Source organism: Melopsittacus undulatus, chromosome 2 (genome assembly GCF_012275295.1).
Source record: "Melopsittacus undulatus isolate bMelUnd1 chromosome 2, bMelUnd1.mat.Z, whole genome shotgun sequence".
NCBI lineage: Eukaryota > Metazoa > Chordata > Aves > Psittaciformes > Psittaculidae > Melopsittacus > Melopsittacus undulatus.
This window is the reverse complement of record NC_047528.1, coordinates 43,107,239-43,125,013: the sequence shown is the minus strand read 5'-3', so window position 1 is coordinate 43,125,013 and position 17,775 is coordinate 43,107,239.

The window sequence follows — 17,775 nt, the reverse complement described above, 5'->3', positions numbered from 1 at the left end:
GGAAATAAAAACACCCCACCCCTCCCCCACCCCCACCCTCCCACCCTTCCAAAAAAAGTTACTCCGCGGCCCCTTTGTTTCCCTTCCCTCGCCTGCATGGTTTGCGGTTCCATCCGTGTCGGAAGACAGGTCCCTGTCTCCGCAGAGATGTGTCTGGAGGCAGCTGCCAAACCTGCCCGAGTAGGGATGCTCTCCGAAAAGATGATGTTCAGATTCATTAAGGCTTGTGGTTAACTATGTACTCTCCCCTTCCTTCCCCTCCCTTCCTTCCCTCTCCATGGCCCCCGGCATCCCCATCAAATTCTGCTGGATTTAGGTTAGCAAGGGACTGCGGTGGGGAAAAGGTCCCGCCTTGGTTTCCTCCGGGGGCCAGGGGTTGTTGCCCGCGGCAGGCAACAGAAATCACCAGTGCAGGGTTTGAAATGACATTTGTTTCTGAAGGGTCTGCATGCTGGGAACAAACACACACAAAAAAAAAAAAAAAAAGAAAAAAAGAAAAAGAAGAAATCCCATTTGGGCTTAAAAGTCGTTTATTCTAAATAATAAACGTTAGGTAGAGGATGGGTTTTGGGGATTGGGGAGGGTTCAATTTGCACTATCACAGTCTCCCGGATTGGAAGCGATGATGTTGTTCCGTTGTAACGATGCTGGTACTACTAATAATCATCAAGGTGCATTAGATGTCTTGCGGATTGAAGAAAAAGGAAAAAAAAAAAAAAAGAAAAGAAATTAAAATGAAATTATCAGAGCTCGTTAGGTAAAACCGCCAGCTTCTTGCAGAAGCGGTTGCTGGCTCCAGCTGACACCGAGCCACTGTTAAGGCTGTTAGCTGACAAGGAATGTCTGAGAAGAAAATACAGTTCCTTTTAAATCAAAACAAACAATAGACTAAAAGTATGCATGACCTCAAAAAAAAAAAAAAAGAAAAAAGAAAAAAAAAGAAAGAGAAAGAAAAGGGGAAAAAAAAGGCATAGAAAGATCCGTGATAAAGTCTCGATACTATTTATTTATTTATCTATTTATTTTATTATTATTATTATTATTATTAATATTATTATTTTGTGTATCATTGTTTGCAGCGCAAACATTCTATGCATTTTGAAACTGAGCACTAAATAGACTAGCTTCTGGTAGAATCTTTTGTGGATGGTGTAATTTCACAGTTTAACTGCCTGTTTTCACCGAAAACACAAACGTTCTTGTCACGTTCTTGTATTTAGATTTAAAAGAGGGAAGAAAAAAAAAAAAAGAAAAAGGAAGAAAGACGATTGTAAATATTTTCTTTAATGCACAAGGGAAAAAAAGGTTACAAACTGCAACCACGTGTGGATCTTGAACTGTCTCACCGAATAATCTACCTGTCCATGTATGTTTGCTGAGCTTTCTCCTTGGTTGTGTCTTTATTACTTTTATTTCTACCAGAAATATTTCTGTAAGCCAAAATACAACAGGGAGATGCGTCCCAGCATACTTACAAATAAAACAAACGTGAAAACAGAATAGTAATTATTATTGGGTGCATTTAAAAAAATAAGATAAAAATAAATATTCCGAGACACGGCTGGTAAATTCAAGGGATGGCCGTTAGACGAGAAGACTAATTCTACCAAAAAAAAAAGATAGTGAGAGATGTATTTTTCTGCTAAATCCAGAAATCCTTACTTTGAGATAGCTCTTATGTGAAAATCGGTGCTCTGAATAAAATTAACTATATATTAGCTGCGTGTGTTTCTTGAAGTTTATTCTATAACTGCAGAATATAAATCAAAGTAAAATTTTAAGAGGACTTCTGAAGTATTTCTTTTCAGTTTGCTGGAAAGGATTATGCACCTACAAAATATGTATAAAGAATAAAAGCTGGGGTGGTTTCAGGTTTATATGTTGTTCTGACTGGCCTAATTGCACTTGATTATGTAACGAGATACTGTATTTTTATTTTGGGTTAATAAATATGAAAATCCTAAACTGATCTCTCCTTATGGTGTAAAGGCAATCGTTCAATAGGAACGTATAGGATGCCACCTACTGCTTCAAGTGATCAAAGAACCTCTTCCTATTTTCTGATGACCTGTGACTAGATCAGATGCCAAATGTAAAAAGTTACTTAATAGCTGGGATTATTTCTTCTGTAGACATATTTTAGCCAAATCTTTTTAATTTCGCCGGTAACTCTGTGAATCAAGACACGTGATGTTCAGAAAAGAATAATACGTTAAAAAGCTGTGATTTTAAACAACTGTTGATGTTAGAAAAGAAGCACTAAAGGTATTTTTAAAAGAAACCATAGGCCTCGTCCACCGGAAATCGACTTGTTTCTGTTGTTATTAACTTGAAATGTCATCAGAATTTTTAATAAATGCATTTGTAAAAATATTATTTTATAGAAAAGTATTACCGGATATCATTTTTGGAGAGTCAGGAATGAACAAATAAAAACAGTTACAAATGCTGGGTTTCCTTTCATCTGCCCCAAACGATTGGAATGTTACAAGCGACACCACGTTTGTATTATACGGTAATGACCGATGTATGTATTGAAAAGTTAAGGAGCTTGTTTTGTAATAAATACAATCCTTATCGAGTACAAAGAAAACAAAATTAATATGTTAATAAAACAGATGGTGAAAAGAAAAGCTTTGCAGAGTTTCCTATTTTCATGGTAGGAAACTGTGCAAAACCGGAATGTTCTGCTTTCCGTCGGATGAATCAGAATAGTTCATAAACCCACTAAATGCTCAAGAGCCCTTTTAAAGAAATGCCTCGCTAAAAACATCGAAAGGAAGTAAGCAAAGGAGAAAGAAATGGAGAAAGGGAGAGAAAGAGAGGAAAAGACAGGCAAGAAAAGGAAGGAAAGAAAGAAATGAAAGAAAGAAAACGAAACAGGTGAGAAGGAAAAGAAAGGGAGGAAATTGAGAAAGGGAGAAAGAAATGGAGAAAGGGAGAGAAAGAGAGGAAAAGACAGGCTAGAAAAGAAGGAAGGAAAGAAATAAAAGAAAGAAAACGAAACGGGTAAGAAGGAAAAGAAAAGGAGGAAATAGAGAAAGAGAGAAAGAGAAAAAGGGAGAGAGAAAGAAGGGAGAAAGAGAGGAAGGGAGGAAGAGAGGAAAAGAGGAAGAAAGGAAGGAAAAGGAAGGAAAAGGAAGGAAGAAAGGAAGGAAGGAAGGAAGGAAGGAAGGAAGGAAGGAAGGAAGGAAGGAAGGAAGAAAGGGAAAGAAAGAAAGAAAGAAAGAAAGAAAGAAAGAAAGAAAGAAAGAAAGAAAGAAAGAAAGAAAGAAAGAAAGAAAGAAAGAGAAAGAAAGAAAGAAAGAAAGAAAGAAAGAAAGAAAGAAAGAAGGAAAAAGAAAGAAAGAAAGAAAGAAAGAAAGAAAAAGAAAGAAAGAAAGAAAGAAAGAAAGAAAGAAAGAAAGAAAGAGAAAGAAAGAAAGAAAGAAAGAAAGAAAGAAAGAAAGAAAGAAAGAAAGAAAGAAGGAAAAAGAAAGAAAGAAAGAAAGAAAGAAAGAAAAAGAAAGAAAGAAAGAAAGAAAGAAAGAAAGAAAGAAAGAAAGAAAGAAAGAAAGAAAGAAAGAAAGAAAGAAAGAAAGAAAGAAAAGAAAGAAAGAAAGGGAAAGAGAGAAAGAAGATGTTTCTATTTGTGTTTATAAGCTCTGACCTAAGGTCTATTAAAACTTTTGCATTCGAGGAAAATAAAAAAATGCGGTAAGGACGAAGGCGTAGCACACAGATTCACTTTCATTCCCCAGCAGTGTGCAGACTCCTCCATATAGACTTGCAATTTGTGAAAAAAACCATATAGATATCCACAGTCCCAGTATGTGTGAAATGGGCCGGGGCCGTTGCTGCTGGGTCCCGATCCGCAGGGCCCGGACCCTGCCGAGGTCCCCTCAGTACCGCCATCCCTCGAACGGCCTTCCCTACACACCTGAGGCATCTCGCCGCCTTCCCGATGTGATTTTCCAGTTCTCAGTCAGTCAGACCGGACTGGCTCCCGGAATTTCTGCTTAACACTTACTCTCCTATTGCTTTCAACTTAGATTAGGCCATCATAAGTGAATAACAGACACCCACTGCCACTGCCGTATTGATTTTTACTCTCCTGTGATATTAAGACTAATTCGGTCCTGGTTCAACAAGTAAAAAGGCTTCCCAGAAGGAAAATGAAGTGTCCTACAGCACAGGTTTTATGGTTTATGTGCCTCCCTCCCCGCCTCCCCTTGTCCCCCCTTCGCTCCGAAGAGAAATAGATTTGTCGACAGATAATTATTTTAACTCTGACGGACTCGAGCACATAAAGCTTGATTCCGCCGCTGCCGCTCTGTGTTATTCTGGAATTTCCCAAACGATTTTAAATCCCTCCAGTTATTTATGTCTCGCTTTTCAGCCGGCGTTATTTTTTATTTAAAAAAAGCTCTGTTATATTTACCTGCTGATTCGGGGGGGTAGGGGGGGAAGGAAGGTGGGGGAAAGGAGGGGAGAAAGCCTAATTGATTTAAAATTTCCAATTCGCTTGGGAACCCGTTTTCACCTGCCAGACGGGAGTTTGATTATGGGTAATTATGTTATTTAAGAGTTGATAAGAGGTTGATAAGAGCTTGGAGGCCACCGCTGCCTGGGACCCGGACCCTTCACCGGCCCCAGGAGCGGGGTCGAGCTGCGGTGTGGTGGGGCAGGGCTGCAGCAGCCGCCACCATCCCCATCCCGTGCACTGCTGCAAACACAATTACGGAGCTGCCGTTAATAATTCATGGGCTGAGATTTGGAAAATTAATAAAATGAAGTATAACAAGAGGCTAATTAAAAACTTTAGTAATTGTTGTCAAGGCAGCTTGATGGGAGGCGTGCTGCACAGACAGACACCCTCCCCTTCCTCTTCCTTCCCTCTTCCCCTCCTTTCTCTTCAGCTTTTGGAAAGGTACTTATTTTTTCCTCTTTTGTAACCCCTTGGCACCTGAAGCAGGCTCAATTTAGGAGAAAAGCAGTGGGTGGATATATAGGTCAGCTGAATAGATAGGTCCCAGAAATGGGACCTACTAGACCTGAAGACAAGTCTCTTCTCATTATGGCAAGATAGAGCGGTGAGCGGTGGGTGGCGGCATGGATGGATGGATGGATGGATGGATGGATGAAATCCAGGGATCAAAAGTTAATTTAAAATAAAATGTCACATAGAAATCTTTGAAGAAGCTGTCATAGCAAAAAGCGGCTGTCGGCACCAGGGCGGCCCAGCCCCGCTGCCGGGCCGACTAGGGGCAGGCAGCGGCAGGCAGGAAAAGGCAGCGCCCCGTGGGCAGAAGTGCACCTTTTCTGCTTTTGCTCTGGCACAGCCGATAACAGCGACAGCCGGTGCTGGGGTTGCCTCCACGGGGAGCGGAGCGGCAGCAGGGTGCTCACAGCGGGGCCTCTGGCCTCCCACCGTGAATTTAAGGTGCAAACTCTAAAGCGGACTCAGCGCGGTGTTTCCGCTAGCAGACGGGGCCCCGGAGCCGTCTCTTCAGTGCCGCAGTGGTGTGGGTTTACGGCCGTGTCACCAGCCAAACCCAGCCTGAACCTGATGGCCAAGGGGCAGCTGGGCAGGCAAAACCTTCTCCCCATACTGGTCTAGGGACTTGAGAAGGGTCACAGCCCCTGTGGGAAAGTAGGAGCCTTCGTCTGAACTGCATCTTTACTCCTTCAGCCTGCTTATCTAAGTATGCTAGAGCATCTCTAACTCTGGGGGGAAGAGTTATTAAACACCTATTACAGAAAAACAATATATATGTGTATGGGGAAGCGAGGAGGGAAAATGACTTAAAAAATTGATGTCATTAGACATTAATCACTCTAAAGACTGAAGTATTTAGCAGGCTTTATATAAAAATTAAATAAATAATAGAAATGCACACACGTTGTGTGTGTTAGTACGTTGAAGATCAATTATTTGATGTTCAATTGCGAGTCCTAAAAGCCTCAAAATAGCTTCCCTCGGTGTGGACACCAGCCGACCACCCCCCGGCTTGCAGAGGATGAAGCATCCAGCTAGGTGCCAGTGCGAACGCAAAACCAGCCCCAAGCCCGGTTAGGCAGCAGGAGCCCTCCTATACTCGGCGCTGCGGGTGCTCCGGGGGGCGGAGTGGGAGAAGGAGTGCGGGCATCCCTCTCTCAGGTAAAGGAAAGCTACTTAAATGTGTAAGCCCGAGCTAAAATGTATAAAAACTGTGGTTGTACAAGCTGTGGGTCTGGGTTTGCTTGTGGGTTGTTTTGTTGGCTTTTTGGTTTTTTTTTCTTATTTTTTTCTTTTTTTCTTTCCCTCCCATTTTTTTCTTTTCTTTTTTTTTTTTTTTACAAAAAAAATTATTAAAAAAGGTATTCTTTGACAAGAGGACGCCATGTCAACATGAATGAACCTTTTCATAGGCTACGTGACAAGGCGCCTATACACATAACTTCGCCCTCCATGATGGTCATTATGTGAACCGAATTGCTACCAGAAGTTTGTTCGGTGACTAATTACAGCTCACTAAACCTCTGCCTCTCTTCGCTTCAGCATAATGTATACAAACTTTTGTACACGCGGATCAGAATAAAACAAAGTGTTGACAGCATCCAGCAGTGGAAATTCACTTACACAAGACTTTTTTTCACTGAAGTGTTGACAATAAACATTTAATGAAGGCAGAGACTTGGATGTCTCCAGACAGTGTCAGAATACTTTAAACAGACCATTAGCATGGCTTCTTCTACTTCAAACAGAGCACACTATACCATAACATTATAAAAATACAAAGTATGAAACAAATAATCTGTTTATACAGATATTTTAAGCTGTTTTCACCAGCTCTGACATCCGCTGTATTTAGTAACAGAAACTTACTCATTTCAGATTACTCGCGCTTAAAAAATGTTAAATACAGTTAATGCAATATTAATCGCCCTTTGGTGATATAAAATGCAATATTTTCAGGCAGCTATCGAGCTTTTCTAGAGGAAGAGCTGATGAAAACAGTCACAGCTGAATAGTGGAGAGAAAAAAGCTCTGTATTTATTGCTTTTGTTTGGCTTTTGGCTACAGAGACAGGAACATTCTAATGGGGTAAGGACATTTATTTTATCTGCAATCTATTGCTGCTAGAGCAGGAGTGGCAGATGGGGTTTGGTGTTATATTCACAGAGTAATTTAGAGCAAATCCTAATAACTAATAATGATTTATGTTAATTTCAATCACTTATGTGACTTTATTAAAGCACTGCTGTAAGAGGAATGGAAAGCGGGGGGTGGAGGGGAGACTGGGGAGAGGCAAGCTGTGTCTGTCTGAAACCAAACCGCATGCTTGAAGGGTTACTGTGGTGGGGGCTCCAGCACAATTTCTGACCTAAGGAAGCAGGTACCAGCTACCCCTGGTGCAAGGCTTGCTTTTGGAAACAGGGCATCTCCGATGCTCATGCCTTAAAAGCAAAGCCCTGTGTAAGAAAGCCCGTCCACCTACAAGGCGAACAAAACCAGAGAGCAAGAGAAGAAAGAGGGTTGCGAGAGAGACTCGTGTTATGCAAAATGTATTGATTGTGTGAGAGGAATCTGCGATGCTGATGTGCTGAGCTCCCGAAAGAACAGAGGAGGCTGCTGGCGGTATAGCTAGAAAGACCCCAAATGCACAGGACGTGAAACTTTTGTTCTGGGCTGCTTCAGCGTGGTGGAGGTCTGCAGTGCTCTGCTCACCTCGCATCGACTTTACTCCTCACTGCAGTTCACAGAACCTTAGAATGGTTTGGGTTGGAAAGGACCTTAAACATCATCTAGTTCCAACCCCTCTGCCACGGGCAGGGACACCTTCCGCTTTCCCCACGGGATTTTATATTCTTACTAAGGAAAAAGAAAATAAAATCTAAAACTCCAGCTATTGCAGTAAGGTTTTCGTATTTTCCTCTGTCACCTTCAGATTCATTACCAGCTGATGGTACCGGAGTGCACACACACCAACATACCGCCATGTGAGCACTGAAACGGGAGATGTTTGCAAAGCCGGAAAATCTCAAGCCAGCCAGTGCTGCTCTGCATAGGCTCGGTTTGATGTAGTAGCGAGGAGTACTTACAGGATTTTGAAAGGGAGGGTGCTCTTCGCTTCTGGCAATTTACTTTCCCAGCTACCTTTATGCGTTTTTCTGCCTTAAGGCATACAGTCTGAAAGTAAAACATCAAAGCTCCTTATTAACACTATTTTCCTGAAATCAGAAGATAAAGCTACCTGAAACGTTTAATCTGGTGTTAGCATTTATTTCCCAACAAAACAACCAGAACAAAGTTCAAAAGAGATAGGGCAGTTATCTACAGGAGTCTAAAAGGCAAAGTGCAGGGAGTGATTTATGTTTCTGTCAGAACTCTTGAAATGGATTAAATAAACTCTAGGTTTTTCTGCATTCTCAGCCACTATATTTCGTACTGTAATTCACCGTTCCAAACTACACGGCTGGGAATAACCATCTAACTCCCTCCTCATCCCTCCCGCTGCCAGGTGAGAGTTTCCTAACTTTTGGGTTACTTGTGGAAATCCGTCTTTTCCGCTCTACAGTCTGGCATCGTGTTTAAAACGAGACCGGTTTCCACACAGGACAATCTTTGTGTTCTCTGTAGTGAAGATTTTATAGAGAGCAACATCTTGTTTTCCTAGATGAAAGCCAAAAAAGGCACAAAAAGGAACAAAACAAGAAGGAGGGAGAGAACCTCCGATTTCACGGGGGATGTTGCCACCTCTTCTCTTGAAAGAAGCGCAGGACTTCCAAACCCGCGGCTGTGTGAGCGTCTGCTTTTGAACTCTCACTGCGGTAGAGAGAGGCTCGCTGCGCGCAGGCGGAGCGGCCGCGGGCGGCGGGGGGAGGAGGGCCCCCACCACGGCGGCGCTTCAGCACCGCGGAGAGCTCCGGCGGGGCGGTGCGGGGAGGTGGCCTGCCTGCCTGCCTGCCTCCCTGCCTGTCTCTCTGTCTCTCTGTCGGCCTGGCTGGCTGCACAGAAGCCTGTAATATGTTAATGGCCGCGGGGTATGCCCGAGGTACCATCTCAAGCTGCTTCGCACACCATATGTCAGGCCGTTAGCCACATGGATCTATTAATCAAAGGGGGAGAGAGAGGGAAGAGAAACGGAAGGGCGGGGGGGAAGGGGGGAAGGAGGGGATGTGAGCTTTTAATACCCCACACTATTTTTCTGTGTACTTCCTCCTTTCATTTTCCTCAGACAAAAAGACCCAGAATACCTCGAACACGGAGCCGTAATTCTCTTTTGATCCGCACTCTTATACCCTCTTGTAATGTAACCAGTTCGGGTCAGCCGATAGCGAGATTTGAGGGAGAGAGGTGTGTGTATTTCACGTTTCCCCCGGCAAAGGATTTGGTTTTCGAGTGCTGCTCAACTCCTGTGACAAAGGGGACGTCTGTCCGCCCCTTCAGCCTCCTCCTTGAGGAGAGTGCCTCTAAGGGAAGGGTTTTTCTAGCGAGCCAAGGATCACCTCCCCTGCAGGCAGCCAGACCGCCCTTCCCGCATTTACATGTGCCCCGTTACCTACTGCAGCACGTCATTTCTTCACGGGGGGTTTGTCCCACGGTAACGAAACCCTTGAGCTCCACAAAATCGCAGGGAGCTGTGGAAGAGGCGGCCTGCGTAGGAAAGCGGTGTAAAAGCCCTCTTGTAGGTGCATTTTTTTATGCAGCCCTCGAACCTCGGACCAGCAGGCCCGCCTCAGCCTCTGCGGTTCAGACAGATAAAGACGTCCTGATGTACCTAACGCCAAGGCTTAGCGCCAGAGCTAATGCTCAGGCTCCCGGGTTCGGTTTATGCTCTTAGCTTGGGACATGAGGTGTTTTGGGGGGACTTTCTCTCCAGGGGTAGAATGAACATGCTCACAAGGGATTCTCCTGGACCCTGCTGTCACCCGTAGGTGACACGGCGGGGCACAGCCCGGGCAATCAGCACTCCCAGCAGTTCCGGGACTGCTGTTGTTTTGCTTTTGCTTTTCTTTCATGATGAATGGGGGTAGTTTGGGGGGGTGGAGAGAATTACAGAGGCTGACCTCTCGCTCAGGCACATGCCACATCAAGCTTTGGAATTCTAGATCTTTATAGAGCGCTAGAACAGCTCAGGAAAGTTATTGAGCAGTGGAGGACTGGAGACAGGACCACCTTGGTATGCCAGGACACTGAGTAGGGTCCCCTCTTGGGGAGAGGAAGGGTGGATAGAACAGAGCCCCTACCCCTGATCTCCAGGACGAGCTGCAAGCACTAGAAACGATTGGAAAACACCCGGAGAAAGGGAAAATACTTGGGTTAAACCCGGGACATGGAACACAAGAATTAATTCTGCTTTTCACAGACTTACATAAAAAAGGTTAAGATCCTCCAGCTGGCTGGAATTTCCTCTGTTGGTACCCTGCATCACAAAGAGGCGAATCAGAGGGAAGAAGTGCTGGAGACAATTTCTACGATTGCAGACACAAGATAATAGTAACCTGATTGATTTTGCTCTATGGCACATTGCATAGCTTATGTTGAAGTCAGTCTTTAAGACAGACCTAGTTTCTGACCCCTTTTTCCCTTTCAGTGGCTAGAAAAATCATGAGTGCTTCCGTCCTTAGATCCAAAGCTTCCAGAACCTTTGCTTTAATACAGATTGCATTTAACCTGGAAAAAAAAAATAAAGAAAAGAAAAGGAAAGAAAAAAAAGAAAGCCTTTCTAGGCATTACTTTACAACAAGGCAGAGGTAAATGCATGGGCTGAGTGTCAGTTGATTCTGCTTTTCCACCAGCCAAGGAAAGGCTCTTATTACCTTTAAATTTTGGTGCACACACCACCCATCATTTTCTTCCTCTATTTAAAAGGTAACCCATATATCTGTCGTTTTAGGTTTCCAAAGACTCGTAACTTAATTCCTTCAGGCTATTCATCAGCACAGTAATTAAACTAGCAAATGGATGTAAATAAAGTGAAATTGGTTTCATGACAGATGAGCCGAAGAGGCCTCTGACATGAAACAAGCCAGGACAATAATTATTTCTGCATCGGGCTATATGAGGAACTCCATCTGGATTTATTAGGTGCTGCAAGTTATTTGCTGGGAGCAGGCAAGACAGGAGGACTCACTTTAATTTGACAGGATTTTTTTCTTCTTCTTTTTTGCATCCTAAGTAGGTTACAGAAATATAAATCTAGAATTAACTTTGTCAATACTCTGAGAATCCTCTCCCCAACACAAAAACTCTGCAGTAAAAATAGGTAGTAAGAGAAAGGCTCATTAAACATTTTCTTCCCAAATGCTAAACAGGAGGCAAAATCTACATTAAAAACCCTGTTCTCGAGCTATCCCCTATTAAAAAATAATCCAGATCACTGTGGAAGCCAGTGTCTGCTTCTCTTTTCTACAAATATGCATGTGATATAGTGGAGGCAATAGGAAGAAGGCAAATTTAGAGACCCAGGGAATTCTGAAGAGCTCCTCTGAAAGGAAAAAAGAAAAGAAATCTAAGAAATCTCAGCTACATAGTGTCTGGTAAGAACCCCCCGCTCTCACTTGTCTGCCAAGGAAAAGTTTATACCTGCGGAGAAGAGGGGAGCAGAGAATAGGGCTGTGAAAAGGAGGGTATGGATTCTGCAAGGCTGAGCTGTAATTGGAGCCATCAGGTCCAGCTTGGAGTGGAAGTAATATACAGAATAAATAAAAAAAAGGGCTCTCACAGCAGGTGCAGATTAGTCCCTTTTCCCCTGAAAAGATTAGAAACTGACTGCTTTATGCTTAAACGTACTCTCAATTATTTAAGCGCCCCTTCGTGATTAGCAAGTAAAAGTAACGCTCCAAAAGCACTGAAGAAATGAAGCAAGAATAACATCACTTTCCCACAGCTCACGTCGGCTTTCCAGCACATACCCAGCTCCTGCCGGCCAACAGAGCCCAGGCCGGGGAGCTCTCTTGTGTGCAGGCACCTGGACGGTGGGCAGGGGGGAAGCAGAGAGGGAGGGGAGAAAGAGGGAAGGGGCAAGGGCAGCGTGAAAAAAACTCGCTGTCGAGACTATGCAGGCTGCAGTCCAACTTGGCTTCACACGCTATTGTGGTCTGTGAGCACATTTTCCAGAGGATGCTGGACCCTCATCGTCTCTTTCACTGGGAAAAAAAGACCCCAAACAAACAAAACACACCACCCCAAAAAACCCAACCCCTCCCCCCCCCCCCAAAAAAAAAAAAAAACAACCCAGAAACCCTACCCTACCAACCAAAAATATCAATCCATATCTTTTGTCACCCCAAAATCTTTAACAAAATTCCCAAACCACCCTCTTGGAACGGCCTGAAAATGAATCGATGATGCCTGTGTGGTTTGGTGAAGGTTCACCTCTTCCTGCTGTCTTCCTCACTGTATAAGGGACTGTGATAACTGCAAAGCCAGGGAGAGATCCTAAAGGGACTGAAATCCCCTTATGTCTGAGGCTTTCCCTTTTAACACACACCAGACTAATTATTTAAAAGTTCTTGTAAAATTAGAAGACATAGCCCAGTACTTTAATTAGAATACACTGTGAATAGGGATAGCATATGGAGGGGAATGTCAAGAAGAGGGTGCCAGGGGCAGATCCTAGGAAATCTGTATTCATTTCTGCCTCCTATTTGTTCAGTAATCTCTACCATCATAACTAAATCTTGGAGCACTGATGTAGTTCGAGTTGTTGTTGACTCAACGTCAAAATTCAATCACTGGGGGTTTTGCATCAGCCGGGCTACTTATTTGTCTAATAAATCCGTCATTTTGTAAGAAAAATATTTGAGCAGCCGTACTTGACCTCTTGGTATCCACAAGCCACATTTATTTCTACCAGTTTACAAATGCAAAATGGAGATGATCATCTTAATGCCTCGAGGTGCTGTGTTGATTTCTGATTGGATTTTAGATGGAAATGTCTATTTTAAATACCCTGTGATTAAATTGTACATATAATAGAATTCATGCCTCTCAAATCAAATCCTGATTTGCAAACCCAGGTTTTCTTTTAAAAGAAAGATTATTTAAGCATAAATTGTTTTCTTAAATGACTTGTTAAACCCCCGCTGTAAGATTTTATTATAGCTGGGCATCTTTCTCACAGGAAAACTTATTTTGACCCTGGACCATCCGATTCTGATTGAAAGGTGTCAGACCCGGGTCGGATGGAAGTACGTCCGTGTGCCGGGGCATTTATTGCTTCTGTTTTCAGGCATAATTCTTTCTCAAAGGGGCCCACGCTGCACAGGTTTAATTGGAATGGGGGAAATCACTTCCACGAGGCTGTTGGGCTGTTGCTGTTTGGTTTTTTTTGGGGGGGATTGGGGGTGTGAGCGGGGAGCGAGGGAATGGGAAGGAATAAAATCAGTGTCAGGACAGGTCTGGGAGCCTTCCGTCGGGGGAGAGGTGGGGGGGGGGGCAGCTGCTTTAGCCCCCGACATTGACCCTGGGGAACTGCGGCTTTCCCCCGCCCAGCCGCGGCTGTGCATCCCGGTCCTCTCCCTGTTGCTCCCCTCCCAGAGAAGCGTGGGTTCCACCGGGCTTGAGGCCGGGGGTGGGGGAGATGTCCTCATCCTCCCAGGCCAGGGGGGAGCTCCGGCGTCAGCTGCTTTCTGAGGACTTGTTTCCTTCAGTACCTCCCCAGCACCTTCCTTCCATCTCCCCCTCGATTTTTTGGCTCCTGTCCCCAGAGATTTCCCCTTGCCGGGATCTTTCTGTCTCCATGGAAATACAAAAGGCCGCTGTCAGCGAGGGTGGCGGTCATTATTCCCTCATTAAAGTTCCCCGAGCACCCACTCACACCGGGACCAGTCGGCCGAGATGGAAAGTGCCGGCTCCGAGGAAGCTTGCCCGGCAGCATCCCCTGGCAGCCATCCCCTGTGACCTCCCTAAGGACGTGCTCTGCGCAGAGAAGGGGGGGAAAAAGCAAAATATCTCAGCATATTGAAAATATTAATGTTGGCTTGTAGGAATTAATGTAATGGGCTATAGTTATTAACAACTTATAAAGGCTTAAATCAATATAAATTAATTTAATTATGATTTCTAATTGCATTATGCATGATCAGTTTGAAACACTACATTAAAGATAATTAGAGCAGGGTGCTAGTCACTAATCACTTCCCTAATAGCTTAATGAAAAGGAATGCTGTGTATTACCTGTGGGGTGAACCCATGAAATCATATGAACGCTTATTCTCCAATTAAAAAAATTGTGCATTTTCATAGACATTTTAATCACTTTATTGTAAACACGAAATGGATTTGGACTTTTTATGTGTCCTTGTTTAAATTTTATTGGTGTTGATGGAAGTGCTGAGGTATTGCAAGTCCATCTATTGACGACCAGAAGGAATACTAACTTTTATGTAAAAGTATCATGCTGTCCTTAGAAGCTAGTGCCAAGAGGTCACAGTAGATGGAGGTCCTAGCTTAGCATAATGGGCTTAACATTTCCATGACATCATCAAGGAATCTGAAAAGGAATCTAAGGGTAATCAGAGTGGTCATTCAGAGGCAGAGTAAATATTTTATGAGGATATATAGAAGACAGGAAAGAAGGTGGTCAGAAAGGTGAATCTCCACTTCTTCATGCTCTGTGAAGAAGATTTTTCACTTAGTACCAATTTTGATTGAAAACTTTTGTATTGTTAATATGAAAAAAGGCAGAGCATGACCCTTGGAGAGGTGAATCCCGATTTGATTTTAGTGGCAATCTAAATATATTTGTGTTCCTTGTCACCTTTAAGGGTTACAGATTATTCTTCTCTTTATATATTTATATATATATTTTTATACATTTATATATATATTTATATACATAAATACATCTTTTCTTGATTCTTCATTCGCCCTACACATTGTCACTTACTCAGGGATCTGTTCCTACTTTAATAACAAAAGCTCATTTATGGTTAAAATTAAAAGCAGCCAACATAAACGAATGCCTTGTAAATGGATGGTGTGAGGCAGATTAATTGAAAAGGCTTTGCCTGTGATTAGCTTTATTTTCATATCTTTGCCTAATAACTGAAGCAGTGCTTGCAGCATACATCTTGGTTAGACTCATTATATAATTCACAGTTCTCAGAGAAGTAGTGTGTAATTAGGGAAACTGAGATTTAAGGAGAACAGTAAAGAACAGCAGCATGTAATACCCACATTTGTCACAGCAAGACCTGTTTGAAGAATTTTCCTTCTTTTAAGGCCTGATTGAGACTTAGAAGCTTTGGTACTCCTGAGGATAACATTGTCTGAATAAAAAGGGAGAGTGAAGGATAGAGCTTAAATGTCACGTAAGGAGCATAGCCCTTTAAGGCTAAGTTATTAGAAACATGCAGATTTTAATACTGAACTACGGCTGTAGATGTGTCTGTGGGAGGAATGATCCCAGGGATATACAGCTGCTCTTTTTTTTAAAGAAAAGGGTTCCTGTTTAACAGTGATCAGTAGAATAGCTATTTTTCCCCCACCATGTCCTGCAGAAGGGAGATAAAAGCAGAAATAAGCTTACTTTGCATAACAATCCCTAAGTATCCCAGTAAAGTGGGACAAATTGCAGGATGAGCCTGGTCATTTCCTCTGTTGTTCACAGCTTGAAATGATGTGGCCTCATACTGCCAAGATCTAGTGACAAGATCTGAAAGCAACTCATGCAAAGGTTCTAAAAAGTGCAGTTACTCCAACCTCAAACTTGTTGTTTCTCTTAAAAGAAATCCTTCACAGAAGCCCTCCAGGTTCCTGCAAGAAAAGTTCTGATATGTTGGAATAGCAATATATATGTGGAGACCAACATCTTGAACTGAGGATGAGATATCAACACAGCTTAAAATATCCAGGTGACAAATGCCTTACAAATTCCAGTGGAGACACACTCTTGTGGCTCCTGTGTCACTTCAGCTATGGCAGCTTCCAGCTGCTGTGGCTTTCCTGCTATGTTGGTCCATTATCACATCCTGACCTCTGCCCTAAATGAAATGATTTCCATGACTATTGTTTAAGCTCTTATCAGGAGTGAGGAGTCCCCCAGCATGACTTTTCCATAGCCAAAGAGCTTACAGGGAGAAAAATAGTCCACTGGATCTCATAGATGGGCTCCAGGACTGAAGCCTGTATGTAAACCCATCTTGTGACACATTAATTTTCTCTTCCATGAGTAAAAGTTTCACCAGTCTAAGTTTTTCATCCTGCACTGGAGCTCGGGAAGTTTTATCCACAAACAGGAGCAAGTGAGGTATTAGCTAATGCAACTGCTTTTGCGAATATTGATTTTCCCTTTTTTTTAGGTCTGCACAAAGAAAATCCTTCTTTGTGCAGAGGATCCTTGGTTATAAAAGCCTCACCTATACACTGTTTGAGCGGTTAGACTGAGAACCACATGGAGTCTGTGTTTTCTGCTGTTCTTTCTTATGGCAATTGATTTCAGATAGCACTGTGAACCAAGGATGGTTCACATGAGTGCTGTTTATATGTGCCAGGAAAAGAAAGGAAAGAATAGAGTTACTTGAGACCCTGTAACAACTGAAGCATATAGCTTTGTAGCTATGGAACTATCCCATACTCCTCTCTCTAAACTAAACCCAGTAGTTAATAAAACAAACAGCATTGTAATTCAAACCCATCTTTCCATCCTTTTGAGGGAACCTCTGAATGATAGGCATGTTTGCAATAGTAGCAATTCACCAGAGCCTTAGGATCCATTTTTATAAATTTTTGCCCAAGTTTTTTTATGCATATAAAACTAATTTTTCTCCTCACCTATAATTAAATGGAAGGACAATTTTAATTCATTTAAATATTTTATTAAAAAAGAAAAAGTTACATTTGCTGTCCAACATCTCAAGGCTTCCCCTTTTCTGATTGACTGATTTTTTGCACAATCCACTGGCAGCTGGAGGCAAATATGTTAGCAGAAACTTTAATCAAGTCTTGGTTTTTAAAGCTTAAAAACCAAAGCTGGCAGTTTTGGTTTTCAGTAATGGAACTAAGCACATTTTAATCTGTGGCTACTTTAGTGGTGTCCTGGGTTCAGCAGTAGCAGTCATTTTTTCTCCTTCTTAGTAGCTGGTGCAGTGCTGTGGTTTTGACTTTCAGCCTGGGAACAGTGCTGATAACACCAATGTTTTTAGGTGTCGCTCAGTAATGTTTACTCTGACCATGGACCTTCTGAGTCTCATGCTCTGCCAGGGAGGAGGGGAAGTCAGGACAAAGCAGAGACAGGACACCTGGCTCAAACTAACCAAAGAGGTATTCCATACCACAGCACATCATCCCTAGTATATAAACTGGGGGCAGTTACCTGGAAGGGTTAGATCACTGCTTGGGTTGGGCTGGGAATTGGTCGGCAGGTAGTGGGTGGTTATATTCTCTTCCCTTGTTATTTCCATTATAATTATTATTATTGGTGGTAGCAGTAGTGATTTGTGTTATAACTTAGTTACTGGACTGTTCCTATCTCAACCCGTAGGAGTTACATTCTTTCTACTCTCCTTCCTATCCCTCTGGGAGCGGGGTGGGGAGGAAGGAAGGGGGAGGAGCGAGCGAGGGGCTGCATGGCTGACTGGGCTTAAAACACGACAGTGGAATGCAGGTAGCATAACTGTGTCTGCCCAAGTTGTCTCCATAACCTTGGTAGTGAGCTGCCATGCTCAGTGAGGATATGTTGGGTTGCAATGATGTACTTTTTTTTAAGTTTAAACTGCTCAAAGACTATGCCACAGTATCAGCTAATTGGACATGGGGTAACATGATTCTTTGAAAATGCACAGAGTTGTGGAGAGAAGCGTCCT